At 38.1% G+C, this 15,453-nt stretch overlaps 1 protein-coding gene across 8 annotated transcripts in view; it reads left to right on the top strand.

Moving 5' to 3' along the window:
• CNOT2 (CCR4-NOT transcription complex subunit 2) overlaps positions 1-15,453 on the top strand; it is a 90,458-nt gene that overhangs the window by 16,701 nt on the left and 58,304 nt on the right. For 3 of the 8 annotated variants that reach the window (XM_080357431.1, XM_080357435.1, XM_080357434.1), the window contains exon 2: positions 14,626-14,698. The exons of 3 other annotated variants lie outside the window; for them this stretch is intronic. The gene's annotated coding sequence lies outside the window, so the exon portion shown is untranslated. Of the gene's footprint in view, positions 1-13,905; positions 13,998-14,625; positions 14,699-15,453 lie in introns of those variants that run through there. 2 more of the 8 variants (XM_080357432.1, XM_080357433.1) reach the window with 2 other exon arrangements.

Genomic DNA, 15,453 nt, shown 5'->3' with positions numbered 1-15,453 from the left:
GAAGAGAACTGCTACATCAGGGAAAGGCAGGAACAAGTTTCTAAAGAGATATTTCAGGTAGTTTGTTGGGCTCTTCTCCACTTTAAATGTCACCTAGGAAGCTATTGCTGTTCTTGGTCCTTCTCAGAAAAATTACATTTTGGAGGTCACAGATGGAATATTTGATAGATGGAGCAAAATCCTGGCTCACCAACTAATTTAAAAGTGTCATTGAAGTAAGATGTTGCGTGTTTCATGATGTGATTAATATGATACTTCATGGAAGTCGAAGGTCGAGGTGAAGTCCAAGATCTTTGTCTGTATAGAATGCCTTTTTCTGTAACTGTTTGTAGCAACTATATTTCTTTTGCATAACATTTCCAGAATTATTTCTGCATTTTTTTTCTGCTTTGCCTACTTAAATGTGAGTATCCTGCCAGTGAGCAAATGGGTAGAAAGGTCCTGTTGTTTTTCCATGTCAGTATTACCTTTTTACAAGTCACTTGATAAGCTACTAACCCAAAATAGAAAAGGTCTGTTGCGACAAATATGCAAAATGAGTTACGATAAAATAAACTTTATGGGGGAGAAACTTGAAATCTGCTGTCTTGCAGTGCTCTAGGCTCCTCTTAGTTTTCTTCATTTTGTTTTTGTTCTGTTTTTATCTATATGCCTGTCTTATCCAAACGTAGCTTTTTGATGTTCTAACGGTGAACTTCTCAACTTCTTTAAAGTGTGTCTGTTTCCAGGAGCCAGACCTTCTGCCTTTCTAGTAGCAAGTTCTAAGTCTGGCTCTTGGCTGCTGCAGGCTGAGTATCCATTATAATAGGCTTATAAAATTTATTTCTCTAAGAATAACAGTTTTTATAGTAAGTTCTGTTTGTCTTGCTTCTCAAACTTTAGATAGAGAAACAGAAGCTGCATTCCTTGCATTCTATCCATAGGGAGAGAATGAAGGAGGAAACTCGTGCATTTCAGTAAAGAGTATAAACCTGGGATTTGCTTGCCCGTGTAGTAGCAAAATATGCTAACAATTCCTTGTAACTTTGGTTGTGTTACTACTCTCAGCTGGTTAAGGTCTATCTAGTACTAACAAATATTCAGTGCAAATTTTTAGCTTTAGAGACTCATTGATAATATGCAAAGGAAGGAAAAGTAGAATAACTCATATAAAGTTAATTCTCATTGTCAATCTTTGTTAATACCATTGGCCCCATTTGCCCTGTCTGGTGCTTTTGGCATTTGAAGTGGTAATGTCTGAGACCTTTGGGGTGTTTTCCCTTGTCTCAGTTGCTCTTTATACTCTTGTCAGAAGTGAATGAGAATGTATATAGGGCATGTCCAATTCAGCACAAAGCAAACTCCAGAAGAGACCTAATATTTAGTAATCTTTTTATCTAAACATAAACTGTTCTATTTTGCTTTTTCTAGTAATTTATTATGAGAATGATTGAACTTTCAAAAAAAAAATGCTTTGCATATTGATATAGTAGCCTAAGATGTATTCAGAAGTCCTAGTATCTATTCAGAAGTCCTAATATGTACAAGAGCAGAGATTATACCAGCATTATTTTTTAATTGATTCATCATGGAAGATTTTCACATACTTTTTATGTTATTGTATTGTTACAGGAGCTATTTTGAAGGGATGAAAGGCCAGCAAATATGTAGCAAGAAAAATTTGAATATGAGGCAGCCTGGTGATGATACTATTGGGAAAACTTATTAAAAATATTACTTATTTTTATATTTAAATCTATGTAAATATAATTATCTTTAGCACTGGCTTTGGAGCATTATTTGGAATGTTTTATTATGCATACATATCTTTTAATCTTAATTACATATAGTCAGTCAAGAAGATCTCTGGGTGCTCATTCCTAGAAGCTTAATTAATTTTAAATACTGCAGAAGAAGGGTTTAGCGTACATAGTAGCATTTGTAATACTGAAATTTGATGTAAAGCCTTAAGTGTTCTATTAACCTTCCCTTAAAAGAGTGTTTCTTAAAATATTGTAAAATAATGAAAGTAGTGCTCTGTATAGCTCTGTTTATAAGAGTGCATGTGTAATGACACATTTTAGATTATGAAGATCCTTGTGCTTTCAGATGTATCTGTGCTTACTTTAGAAAGTGAGCTTTCTTTTCCTTAGCTGTCATCTAAATATTACTAGTGCCTCTTAAGAACTGATGAGTGAAATTACTGTTCTAGTCCATCAACAAATTATGAGTGTGGAGTGGCATAGACAATACTGAAGCAATAATTGGACCTAACGAGTTATCTGCAATACATCAAAAGCCAAGTTTGGCATTTACGTCTTACAATTTAAAGAGCAAAAGGCTGAATAATTTTTTTTGTGAGAACCAAGCATGTTTATGAGAGAGAGGACAAATAAGCTTCGTGTTATTCCTGGTTAAATTGGGATTTACCATTTAGGAATAAAGAAGTGTTTTCTAATCAAAGGCAAAATAACCCGGACACTGATCAGCTGGAAGAGATGTGCCGATTGGTTAACTGACAGTGTTACCTTGTGCCTTTCTGTAAAGGGAACGTAAAATCTGAATGAGCTGCAGAAGGAGTAATCGTAGTCCTGCATTTACATGTTAAATGCAGTTAGCTTCTTGTAATTTTGCTTGATAATTATAGGTACTCTGCAAAGAGGGAAGTGTTTTAAGTGGTTATCTGTTGCCCTGTGTTGAAACGTAAGCAGTAAAGTCCAAATTTTTAGTGTACCTCGCCAAGGACAGTTATGCAGGTAAACACTCAGTTATGAAAGAATACTCTTATGATATTTAATTTGAAAACCAGCTTCTTTTGAAATTCGTACATGAAGGGTAAGTAATTACTGGGAAGTTGTAGATCACTGTGCTTTTCTTGTATTTTTCTCCTTCAATTTTTCTTCCTTGCTGTCTCTTTAAAACAAGGGGAGGGAAAAATTAAGGGAAAGGAAGAAGACTCTTCTACAACCCTCTTTTCCTCCTTCAGAAGAAAGAGGGGAGCACCTTAGTTTTCAGATCTTAATTTAGAATAGGCTGGGCCCTGTTCTTGTTAGTAGGATTCTTGTGTGTAAAAGCACCTGCATTCAGGGAGAGATTGGCCCCAATCCCACACTAAACCTAGTTTAGTTTAAGAGACAGGTTTCTGATTTGACTTTGTTCTGTCTATAGTGTTTCCACTTGAGGAGTAAGTTGTGTGAAAAGAAAATAGAAGACAGATTGAAGGGGCATTGTTGATTATTTTAAGTTGACATTTTCTAATAACACATTTTGAATATTTTACCATGAGGCCTTTTTATTTATTCAAATACTTCCCCTCCACCCCCCATCTCAGTTGCTGATCTACAGTTTGCTGCAGAAACTCTATTTCATGTTAGCAAAGGTATCTTGTCAGTCTGTTCTCTTCTTCTTCCTCCTCCTCATGCACCCTCTGCTGCCTGCAAACGCTTTGGGGCGAGTTGTTTCGGCTTATTTTGGGGGTTGGATACTGTGGTGAATCTGGGTGTGCAGGAGTGCATGAGTGGTGCACAGTGTCAATGGACCAACCAGAAAGTGCCAGTAAGAGTGAAACCAGTGATCTGCAAAGTGCTCTCAAACCAAATAAGCAAAAATACTAACAGTATTTTGAGTAACTTTCGCTGATGATTAGACATTTGTTTGCAAGCAGAGCTGATGAGTGCAAAACCCACTGTTTGATGGTTTTAACAAAGAGGTATTTATTGAAGTTGTGTACTCTTATCTCTCTAAGTAGTATGTGTATATTAAGGGTGAAGGCATGTCTCCTTATCCTTTTAATAGTAAGTCTGCTTAGGAGATATGTAGCTGTTTATCAGGAATTGCACTTTTATTCTGCTTTGTTACTGTTGCTGCATTACTGTGAAATTGCTGTACTGGCAACTTAAAAATAAAGGCATTTTGGGATTATCTAATGTCCACTTAAATAGCAGTGGATAAAATGCTTGAAACATTCATGGCATATTGTGCTGTGGTGTTGGGGTTAAATGGAAAGATTGGAATAGAAAGATACACCTGTGTCTGGGCTATGCTGTTTGAGTAAATTAAGCAAAATAGCACTGGTGCATGTTTGTAGCTCCACATAAACATACGATGCTTGAAGAATTAAGGAGAAGGAAACCTTGAGAAGTCCATTAGATGAAACAGAATGAAATCCAGTTCCAGAGTGAAATTTGATTTAGCTGCAATGATGTATACTGACCGACCTCAAACAAGAGAGCAGGACTAGCATAGGTATGCTCAGATGAGCCGTGTCCGTTCAGGCTGAACTCTCAGCGTGCAGCAGCTGAGTTGTCGCGGTCGGGACCATCACAGTTCTGTTTCCACAGACACTGTGGCAAATGCTGCTTGTGCTCTAATGCTGGGGCTTGGATCCTGCATCCAACAGTTTGAGAAGTATTTAGTTAACTTGACAACATCTTTGCCCAAACTTCTTATTTAATGTAATACTCTTTTAACTAGACTAACAAATAAATAAATAAATTACTTTTGCAGGTTTCTTACAGATGCAAGAATTGTTTTACCTTTCAGGCATGAGCTGCGTATTTTTGCAGAGAGAACCTTGCATGCACACAGCTGCTTGAACCAGAGACCTCTTCTCTGCAGTTAGTGTTTAGCTGGAGTATTCTTGGTGCTCTCTCCTGTTTGCTGACAACACTTCGCTATTTTTGTTTTTCCCTTAGCTGCACAGTTTTTCACTCTGAATTTTTGGGCTTTAAATCTACTTGCCCTACTTGTTGTTGTTATTTGCGATAGTGGCTTGATGGTCTCTTCAAGCTGTGTGTGGTATAGGGCAAAAAGATGGGGGCTAGGTGCAAAGCTTCTGTTTACCTGTTTCTTAAACAGCAGGTGAGATGGATGCCTATTAACATGTCTGGGCATGTGCTCCAGGCTGTGGATTTGTGCGGTGCATTAGTGAATCTCAGCCTTCTTCACATCATATAGGAGTAAAGTAACCTATCTTTACAGTACGGATCTCCTGCCATCTTTGTCCTTCAGGGAAAGCACCACTTCCAGGTGCTAGTGGGACAATGGCTTTACTTCTAGAATTGAACTGCAGGCACTACAGTGTCCTGTGTGTTAGAAACAGAAGAGAGAAGGGAAGCATCCCGCAGCCTTGTGGATGTTCTGCAGTAGTGAGGCCGTTCTTGCCTGCTGGAGTGGCCAAAACACAGCTGTTCTTCACTGCAGACTTCAGCTACCTTGGCTGTTGGAAAGAAAAATCAGAAGTTCCAGGCTTCTAGGATGACATTTTTGGTATTGCTTTCATGTCTGGCTGTCTTGACACAATCAGAGAAGTTTTAGTAACCAGATTTTAGGGATAGGTGTTCTTGGAAAGTCCAGGATATGCCTGTGTTTTGCCAAAATGCTTGTATCTGTTGTAAAGCATCTGTCTTTTAATAAAGCTGTGCTGTTTGGCCTGGAAACAGATAATCTTTCATTTTGTCAGGGTTTCCAGCTGGCAGTAATATCCATTGAGCATCTTTTCTTTTGCCTCTTTATTTTTTTCCAAGTAAGGGGGCTTTTAGACTGCTTGAAGACCTCAGCTTCAGCTTTTCCTTACTTTCTCTTCAGATTCGCCAAATACTGTCAGATGTCAAGGCTTCACAGGTATTAACTCCAGTACTTGTGACCCATCTATATTCCCTCTGTTGATATCTGGCTAAGGTGTCCCGTCAGGTTCACGTCACCCACTTTGTCTCTCCTACCTACAGTTTCCTTTCTCTAAATTAAAAAAACAACAAAAATAAATTTCTCCCCCCAACCCCACAACAAACTTTTCTGTTCTTGATACACTAGCCACAAGTCTTACCACTCATGCTACTGCTGTTCTGCAGTTCACTGCTACCTTTCCCTTTCTGGAGCGTGTGGACTTCCACTGTGTACTAGAGAAAGTTTCATTGCACTGCAGAGGGAAAGGATTTTACAGCCTCTTTTTCTAATATCAAAGAGGAGAAAGATGGAGTCATTTTAGACTTAAGCATTCATCTTCTCCCCTCCCTTTTCCTTAGGACTTCAGGACTGGCCATTCTCTTGGCTGGTGAGGAAAGAAATCGGCATATCTCTTGATTTCAGGTTGCTGGAATGGAAATATAAAAGTGAGAGTCACAGAGGAAGTATCTGTATTTTTCAGTGATGCAAATCAGCTAGCAGTAAAGTATCTGATTGATTATTTATGGCACTAAGGTATAGTGACATTGTCTCCTTTCTCTTCATAATAATGAAGTAGGGGTCTCTTAATTAAGAGACTCAACTATTGTTGACTTGAAACATCTTTTTTTCTTTTATTTTTTTTTAAATTAGTGGAAGACTAAACTTAAAGCCCAGTGTCCAGAAATTTTGCTTACATCCTGTCAGTTGGATGCAGCTGACTGGGGTGATTCCGGACACAGTATCTGTGAAGGCCTTTCTGCCTTCTGCCTGTGGTTACAGAACTATTAAGTCTCTGTCTGGATGCCTATCCTACCAGCTAGAGTAAGGCTCTTAGGATTTTCTTCATAATGGGTTACTCCTTCAAATTTAAAGTTTAATTTGAATTAGCTTTATTTAATCTGGAATGGGATGCACAGGTCTTGTAGTTTAGAGTCTCTCATCCCATCAAAGCAGAAATGTCACATCAGCTTTCTAGAGCTCTTCATTGAAGCAGCATGGCTGACAGATCACTGTGTTTGGGTGGCAGACATGGCGTGTATCACTGCAGTATATCAATATTGAAGAAAGTACTGTGAAGTCACGTGGTATTTACCAGGGCCAAATAAATTATCATGTCAGGAGTTGTGTTGGCCTTTAGTTTGTTTTCTGGGTGTTTATAGAGTACCCTTAGCAAAAGTCTGAGTCACTTCATGGCTTTGAGTCTGAATGTGAGATCTGGACCAGTGTGTCAGAGGTGGAGATGTACAGATGAATCTCTGTCAGCTCTGTTACACCTTCAGAGAAGAAGTCTTGAAATTCTGTCATTTTTAGTGCTGCAGTGATATGTGTTGGGATTTGCACACCTTAGAGAGCACAGCAGGGTCAAAATTTGCCTCGGTCACTCTTAAGTGCTATCCGTGTTCCTGTTTGGACCTACTTCTGCATCTTGTTGAGAACCTGAAAGTACTTTTCAGTTTCCTTTTTCCAGCAATAATGTCTTCCGGTTTCTAGGATAATATTAATTTAATGTTTCATGAACTAAAATTTGAGATTAAAATAATGATAAACTAAAGCAGATATTTTGAAATGTCCTTTATTGATAGGAGAACCACTGAAAAGCAGCTTCAGTGTTTTGGGTAGCTGTAACTTCCAGGTAATGGAACAAATATGAGACCGTAAAAACATGTAGTATCAACAGGAAATTGTGTAATTTCATTGGCATTGTAAACACTTACCTATACTGGCCCAAAACAGATAGTTACTTTAAAAAAAAAAAAAAAGAAAAAGAAAAAAATCATTTTTGGCCATACCATTGAAGTTACTTTCATCTACACGTTTATTCTCATTCTGGGTTAATTCAGCACTGGAAGTGGCTCACTATTGGTATAATGATGACCATTTAGCCATGTGTCACACTTTTTTCCCTGTATACCATGTTAAGATTGTTTTCTTGCTCACACGTTGTCCAAAGAGGCTACTGGTGTTTATTCTTAACCACTGGTCATTGTAGGGAGCCTGTGTTATGTCTGTGTAATGCGGACTGAGTGTGTTTGGAATGCTGCTATTGTATGCATTTTTGTGACGACATTTACTTGGCCTTTTTTATCTGTTTAGAATATCTCCGACAATCTGAAATCTAACAAAATGAATGCTTTATCCTTTTTAGTTCTTTTAATAAAAAGGTAGTCTTCCTATAGGAAAATAACTCCTCAGATAAAGTCTTCAGTGTATATATTCATCCCAGATAGTGAGGAAGTTCTGTTGCCAGAGCTCTGCAACATGAGGAGGAATTAAAAGTGAAAGATGAAAAGGAGTTGTCAAATCATACAGGCTAATACAGAAATTTGAAAGGCGCAAAATGGTATTGAATGTGAATATTGTTAGCCAGAAACTAAATGTATGCTTAGGCTTTATGACTTTGAATACCTTTCCATTATTCTTTTGTGAACTTTTCAGGGCGAGGGGGTAATAAAAGGAAGCTTACATTATAGGAGTCTTGTATTATCAAATTAAAAACCAAACAAACAAAATCCCAAACAAACCAAAAAATGGCAACAAAACCAAATGTAAGTGCTACTAGTTCTTAAAGCTTTTGAAATCTGTAGTCTGCATGGAGACCTTTTTAGTGAGATATGCATGAACACACATATTTGTGTGTGTATATATATCTTCATAAATGGATTGTTATACCCCTGTGCCCTAACTTGGGTGAAATGAAAATCTTTGTTCTGCTAGGGTTGTTCAGACATCTACGTGATGCAGGTGAACAAGAATGTTGTTGTAAAGTGCCAAGTAGAAAAGGGCTTTTTTTGTCAAGTAAACTGGACAGAAAAGTATGCAGATGACCTCTCCATTAATATGTGAATGCTATTAATTGAAACTTTCCTGTATTATTTTTCTTCATAGTAGTCAGATAGTGACATTTTCTGAATGGAAACTCTTATTGTGTTTTTGACTTTTATATGGAAAGAAAGGTAGTCTTTTTGGTTTTAATTTCTGAAGTGTTTAAAGGGGAAACTGATACTCAAGCAAGCTTCAAGTATTTCTTTTTCCCTACTTCATTTTGCCTGCATAGTAGGAAGTTTTAGAAGCCGTGCTCAGATATTTGTGTGCGTCTGTACTTACCAAGTGTGATGCTCAGGTTGCATAGTTGAACCTGTCTGCAAAGCAGCGGTGGTTCTGCTTTGATAGCCATCTCTCAGTAAAGTTAATAGTGGTAGTATCTATGGTAAAAGATAATTCAAGATTATGGGTCCTTTGTGTTTAATGTTTGTTTTCTGTTAACTGCCTTTTGTATAGTTGTTTTGTGCTCCTGCCAAAGTCCTGTATGTTTGAGCAGTTTGTAAATAACTTTTGGTTGTTCGGATCATTGGTGCCTGTTCTACTTCAGGTTTCAAGTAGTGCATCCTGAGATACTAATGGCAGTTTAGGACCATCTCAGATGAGTGTAAGATGCAGTTGAAAAAGAGTATGTGAGAGCATACGTAAATGAGCTGCAGGTAAATACAGTAAGTGGTAAACTTTGGTTTAGTTTAGCATACACAGTTAATTAGTAATTCATTTTAGATGGTGGTTGTATTTCTGTGTGACAAATAAAACAATGATATTCTCTTTAGCATGAGCCATTAGAGTTCTGGCATGACAAGTTTACGATTACTGGCTTTGTTCCAATCAGTAAGATCAGAGGAAAGGTAAAGTATGCTTAGCTAGCTGCAGTGAGTAGGTCTGCATTGCTTATATTTAATTACTAACAAGTTTGAAATCTGGTTCACCTACCTTTTCAGGCTCACTTTTATAGTCAGTGGATAAGAGGTCACTCTAGGGAGCAATTCTTCCCTGATACTTCTCTTGACTGACCCGAAAGCAACCATGTTGCTCTTGAAAGCAGGATTCTTCATGCAGCTGTCTGTTTCCGACCTCTTCCATTGCTGACAAAGACCTTGTGCTGCAGATTTGCTTGGTTTGGTGGAGCATGCAAAAGGGCCTCATTGCCTAGAGAAAACTTTTCTTTTTATCTCTGCATTAGTACAGACAGGAGGAGGCAGCTATTTCCCTGTTAAAAAATAATAATAAAAAAATAACATTGTGTTCCTGAAAATGATGTAAAGTGGTTGAGATCAGGATCGCTGATCAGCTGAAGGTTTTTCAAGTATATTAAGTCAAAGCAGTTTAAGAATACTTGAATTTGAAGGAAGGTGCTGAAATAAATTTAATTTTCAACTATAACAACAGCAAATCGAAGTTTAAAATAATGGAGTTGTCAATCAGTCAAGACTAATGAGTATAATACTAATGAGTATGAGACTACAGAGAAAATATCTTTCAAAGTAATTCTTCTACAGGGAAAAATGCAGGCTGCCTTCTCCAGTATTTAAAATGCATATATTAAACCAATGCATCACAAATAGAAGCAGGCTATATTATCTGAGCTTAGCATAGAAGAAATGTTAGGCAAAATGACGTGCATGTTTAGTGTGTTTTGGTATAAACATTGTTACATTGTCTGAAATTTGAAGTGGGACTGGGTCAATATGAATACTGCATAGCATTTCCGAAAATCAAAGGGAAGCTGATGTTTGAGAAATTGTTTGAATTTTATGTGGTTCTGTCAAATTTATCATTAATACCCAGTTTAGCTTTTTTTTAGAAAAATAGATTTTTACTTATTTTTCTGTGATCTTTACTTTGTGTCTAAGTTTTAAAATAAGATAGCTCTTAGAGTTTGTCTTCTTTGTGGGTTTTTTTAGTCTGTTTATTTTGTTAAACTTTTTAAGGACCTAACAACATTTTTTTCTTGATTTGTTAGAATGAAGAGTCAGTCACTTGGTTGAGGTTTTGCAAAACCTAAATCTGTGCTATAGATTAAATTTGACTCAGGTATTACTCTTGAGGCTTGATCTGGAAGAGATTTAGTACAAATACACTCAAGCAATTCACAATTCTTCTGTGGTAGAGCAGAAGATCTGAGTAGAGGAGAAGCAGCAGATACTATGTATTTTAAGAACTTTTAACGTATGATAGTATAGTCTACATAACTAAGCTAAGGAGGTATGTCCTAAATTGAAACTACTACAAGTTGTCTGGAAAACTGTAGTATGAGTACTTCACTCTGAAACTGTAGGGAAACCATAGGTTCCATGCATCTTCTTGAGCCTGGTACTTTTTGATATTTTCCTGAATTAGTGGATGATAGAACAGGAAGTAAATGTACCCATTTTGCATAAAAAGGCAAATCCAGAGATGGCAAACAGTAAAAATATGTAATGAGGAGTATTGATTAATTAGCAGGGAAGTTTGTGGTGGCTGTCGGTTGTAATAAGCCATTCAGACCAGCGTAAAGTTGAGGGAGAGAGGGAAGCGGACACCATTCCAGGATGTATACGTAGGAGGCTGTGCACAGGTCATTGTGAAATACAGTTTCTGTGTTCAAAGACATTAGGATCTCCCATGGATTACTGTACTTACAGAAGTATATTAACTGCTAAAAGGACTAAAAAGGACCATGGGTCTAGCAAAGATGGACCAGAAGGGCAGAGAGGAAGAACTGGAGCTGCTAGTACAATGCTGTGCAAGTGCAAAAGGAGAGGAAGAAGAAAAGCTGTTCTTTGCTCTCAGGGATGGGATAAGATCATCGTGATGTTTGTATAGAAGGGTTTTTAGAGGTCAGAGGAAATTTTGGTAAGTATGGTCAGATGCTGGTATAGGTTCCTCAGGGAGGTTGTGTGAGGTCTGTCATGGGTCCAAGAGCCAGTAATGGTGTTACCCAGTAGACACTGGCTCCTACCTTCTGCAGAAATGAAAGCTCAGCAGGAACCAGGAGCTCCCATGCAGGACATGGTAGCAGCTGCTAACTTCTCTTGAGTATGAGATGTCTCTTTGCTAGGGAGCATTTCCCATTTCCTACAAAATTCTTAATCAACAAATTAACATCTAATTTGGGAAAGGAGAATGCAGCTTGATGCACAGCCTTTGGGCCAAAGAATTCTCATTTCCCTTATAACACAGAGAACAAAAGTCCTGTAATGAGTTGGAATTACAGTGATTTTAATCAGCTTAGAGTTTGTGTGTATACATGAAATAAGCTAATATTTGTATTAGTCTGTGTTGTCTTCTCAATATAATATTATTTACGTATGTAACAAAATAATGAAGGTTGGCATTTTCTCATTCAGAATGTATTTATTTCCAATTTGCTTTGACTATAGCTCTCTCAAGTCATATTGTGTTAAGAAATACTTAAAATTGTCGAGTGTATGGATGCTAGAACTGAAATAATAACATTTTAAGGCAAGAAAGCAGTGTTACTGAATGTGGAGTGATGCATTCTGAGTGTAGAATCCACCTGGAAGGGAGTCTTGGAAACTCTAAAGTTTTATGTCTTAGAGTGTTGGAGCTCTCTAAGGATCCACTTTCTTGTCAGGTGGAAAGAAGCAGTCTGTCTGTAAGACTTCAGTGATATCATCTGTATTTTCATAGCAAATGTAGTTCTTGCAGAAATCCCTTCCTCCAAAAAGAAACCTGTGGGTTTCCTCAGTGTTTGGTGCCTTTGCAGGTGATGAACCGACTGTCAGACACATCCTTGTACCCAACTGTGACGAGTCCCTCTTGCATCGAGCAGTGCTACTGGCTCTTGCTAGTACTGGTGAAGGGAGAATGTCTCTGGATTGTCTGGTGTAAGCACTTGGAAGGCCCCATCTCTTTGCAGAACCAGGCAAATCCGAAACTGTCTACTGACTTTATTGCATGTTGTATATTGATTTTGCAACCTTTGGAAATGGAAAGAGGAGCTTGCCTGGTGTCCTGTGGTTTCTTTGTGAGATGTCACGAGTTTGGGTATGTCAGCAATGTGCCCTCGTGGCCAAGAAGGCCAACGGTATCCTGGGTGTGCATGAAGAAAAATGTGGCCAGCAGGTCGAGAGAGGTTGTCCTCCCCCTCTACTCTGCCCTGGTGAGGCCACATCTGGAGTGTGGCATCCAGTTCTGGGCTCTCCAGTTTAAGAAGGACAAAGAATTACTGGAGAGAGTCCAGCAGAGGGCTACAAAGATGATGAGGGGTCTGGAGCATCTTTCCTATGAAGAGAGAGTGAGGGAGCTGGGTCTGTTCAGGCTGGAGAAGAGAAGCTGAGAGGGGATCTCATCAATGTTTATAAATATCTCAAGTGTGGGTGTCAACATGATAGGACCAGACTTCTTTCAGTGGTGTCGAGTGATAGGATGAGGGGCAATGGGCACAGGCTGAAGGACAGGAGTTTCCATCTAAACATGAGGAGAAACTTCTTTACTTTGAGTGTGCCAGAGCACTGGAACAGGCTGCCCAGAGAGGTGGTGGAGTCTCCTTCTCTGGAGACATTTAGAACCCGCCTGGACGCATTCCTGGGCGATCTGCTCTGGTGAACCTGCAGGTGGGTTGGAGTGGATGATCTCCAGAGGTCCCTTCCAACCCCAGCCATTCTGTGATTCTGTGTGCACCAAGGCTGTGTAGCCATGTCAGAGTTGGCAGCCTCTCCTGTTTTGCTTTCTCCCATCACCCCAGCACTGGCAAACTATGGTTTTGGTTGTGCGGTGTAGCTCTGGCACTGGGGCTGCTCTTGAATGGCTCAGGGACCACAGGCATAACTGCTGTGGGCCTGGGCAACTTGGTTGCTTTCTTCAGACATGTAAGCCCATGTTCAGTGGTAATCGCTTTGAATAGGTCGCCTAGTGTATTAGCGCTTTGGTGATATTTTCAGTGACGTGTTTTTGTTGAATTGCTTAAAGCTGAAGAAAATGTTTTGCAGAATAAATGTATATGAATTATTTAGCAAATCTACTTCGTAATTTTGCTGCTCTTCTGAGGTGAGGAACCTTAGGAAATTATTGTGAGAAGGGACAGTGCAAAACACTTGGTGGAGTTTTATCCTGCAGCTGCAGTACCCACAACTGGTTGTGCTGTGCCTCTTTGCAGGATCACTCATAACAGTGTGAATGTGACCTTTGGCTTTTTGGTGGAGGAAAAGAAAAAAAAAAAACAGTGAACTTTTTCATTGCATGCAACGACTGGTTCCTTCACTAGCTTAGGGTCCTAGAATACCACTCTGTGTTCAAGATTTGGGTGATGTGGTTTTTCACTGAAGTAGTTGTTCATCTCCTGTACCAGTTACAGCCAGAATATACTGATTTTGGTGATCCTGAAAGGTCAGGGCCTCTTCTTTCGCAATTGATTTTTGTTGTTTGTGTGTTTTATTTTGCTTGGTTTTGGAAACACGGATTCTGTGGTTCCAGCTTCTGGTTTTGTTTTTCTAGCCATCTCTGAAAACTGTTGGAGCATGAATTTGGGCTGTTCTCCTGCTGTCCCAAGGACGATTTGGAAGCATTTCTGTCTTTCTTGTAAGGAGGTGAAGTTCCCTTTAAGGTGTACAACAGAAAGGGTCGGCCACTATTTAGGTTTTATTTGGTTTAGCAGTGAATAAGTTACACACGGTTAAAAATAATTTTGGGGGCATTTGTGATTTCTTATGTGGTTTTCTTATGAGACTAACTCTGTATTATTTTTAGAATAACTTGTCTCTACAGGATCAAGGCATCTGCCTTTCTGTTTGGACAAAGGATCTGTAGATGTGTTAGATCTCTGTAGCCTTTTAGTTCAAGTTGTGAACTCTTACTCTTTTTTTTCTTTTTCTTTTTTTTTTTCCCCCTTATGGAAAAAAAAAGCTTACTATTGATTCAGCTTTTTCTTAAATCTCCAAAATAGTAATAATTTTGTTTTTAAAATGAAATTTTGATAGTTAATGACTCCTGCTTCAGTTTGTGTGTGTGTGTATGTTAATTGATTTTTATTTGCTTTTTTGCTTTAAAACTACTCAGAAGCTTTTTGTTTTAAGCCTATTTTTTACTTATTTTCAGTGCACAAAATGTTTTGAAATGCCTTTTTTTCTGTTTATGGAACAGTAAGAATTGTAAGAAGCGTGGAAGATAACTCTATATTTTTACTAATAACGTTTTATTAATCTACTTCATTTACAGGAAGCGGTCATCGGTCAAAACTTGCTTACCTCAGCAGAGACAAAAAATTAATGGGCAAAAGTACAGTGTGTAGGTAGGTAGCTATTTTCAGTGCACTTAAGGTTCTGCAAGGAGAACCTTATTCTAAGGGAGTGGGGTAGCTATCAAAACACAAGATTTTGCTCTTTAAAATATTCAGGCAACAATTTCAACTATGAGGTGTTGAAGGAAGTGGCTTTGAAGCATATTAATGTGCTTCCTACTTTGAGGAGATTTTATTTAAAAGTGCGTTGGAATGATGCATATGTGCATTTGTGTGGTAGAGAGAAATTGAAACAAGTATATTTACTTTTGTAAGTTCCTTCAAGAATTTTGCAAATACTTTAAGACTTGCAAACAAATAATTCTTTCTGATAGTTTTCCCAAATTTGAACATAACTTACCTGATATAATTTATAAAGGGATTGGGCATGAGCATCTTTGTTTTGTTGACTGTGTTTTACTACGTTCGGTGCATTGACATGTAGTGCAATAATTGTGGGTGGGAGAGTTCTGTACTTTGGCGTGTGAATAACAATCACATTTATCCCCTTAAATAAAGAAGTAAAAGAAATTATTGATTTAAATTTTCACATTAACATAGCCTGCTTTGCAAATAAATGTTCTTTGGAATCCGTAGTCTTCCTTCAGCTTGAATGGCAAAGGTTAAAAATCCCTGAAAACAACTCAATTTTGTTCATACAGAAATATCTGTTGTTAATATGTTAGGCTAACATTGCATTTAATTCAATAAAATAATATTTGAAGATGGAAGGTTCAATTTCAGAACTGTTTTGTTTTATCTTTGTG

The sequence above is a fragment of the Nesoenas mayeri genome (assembly GCF_963082525.1).
Source record: "Nesoenas mayeri genome assembly, chromosome: 1".
NCBI classification, from domain to species: Eukaryota; Metazoa; Chordata; class Aves; order Columbiformes; family Columbidae; genus Nesoenas; species Nesoenas mayeri.
The sequence above is the reverse complement of the archived record's forward strand: the minus strand, read 5'-3'. Positions and strand labels throughout refer to the sequence as shown.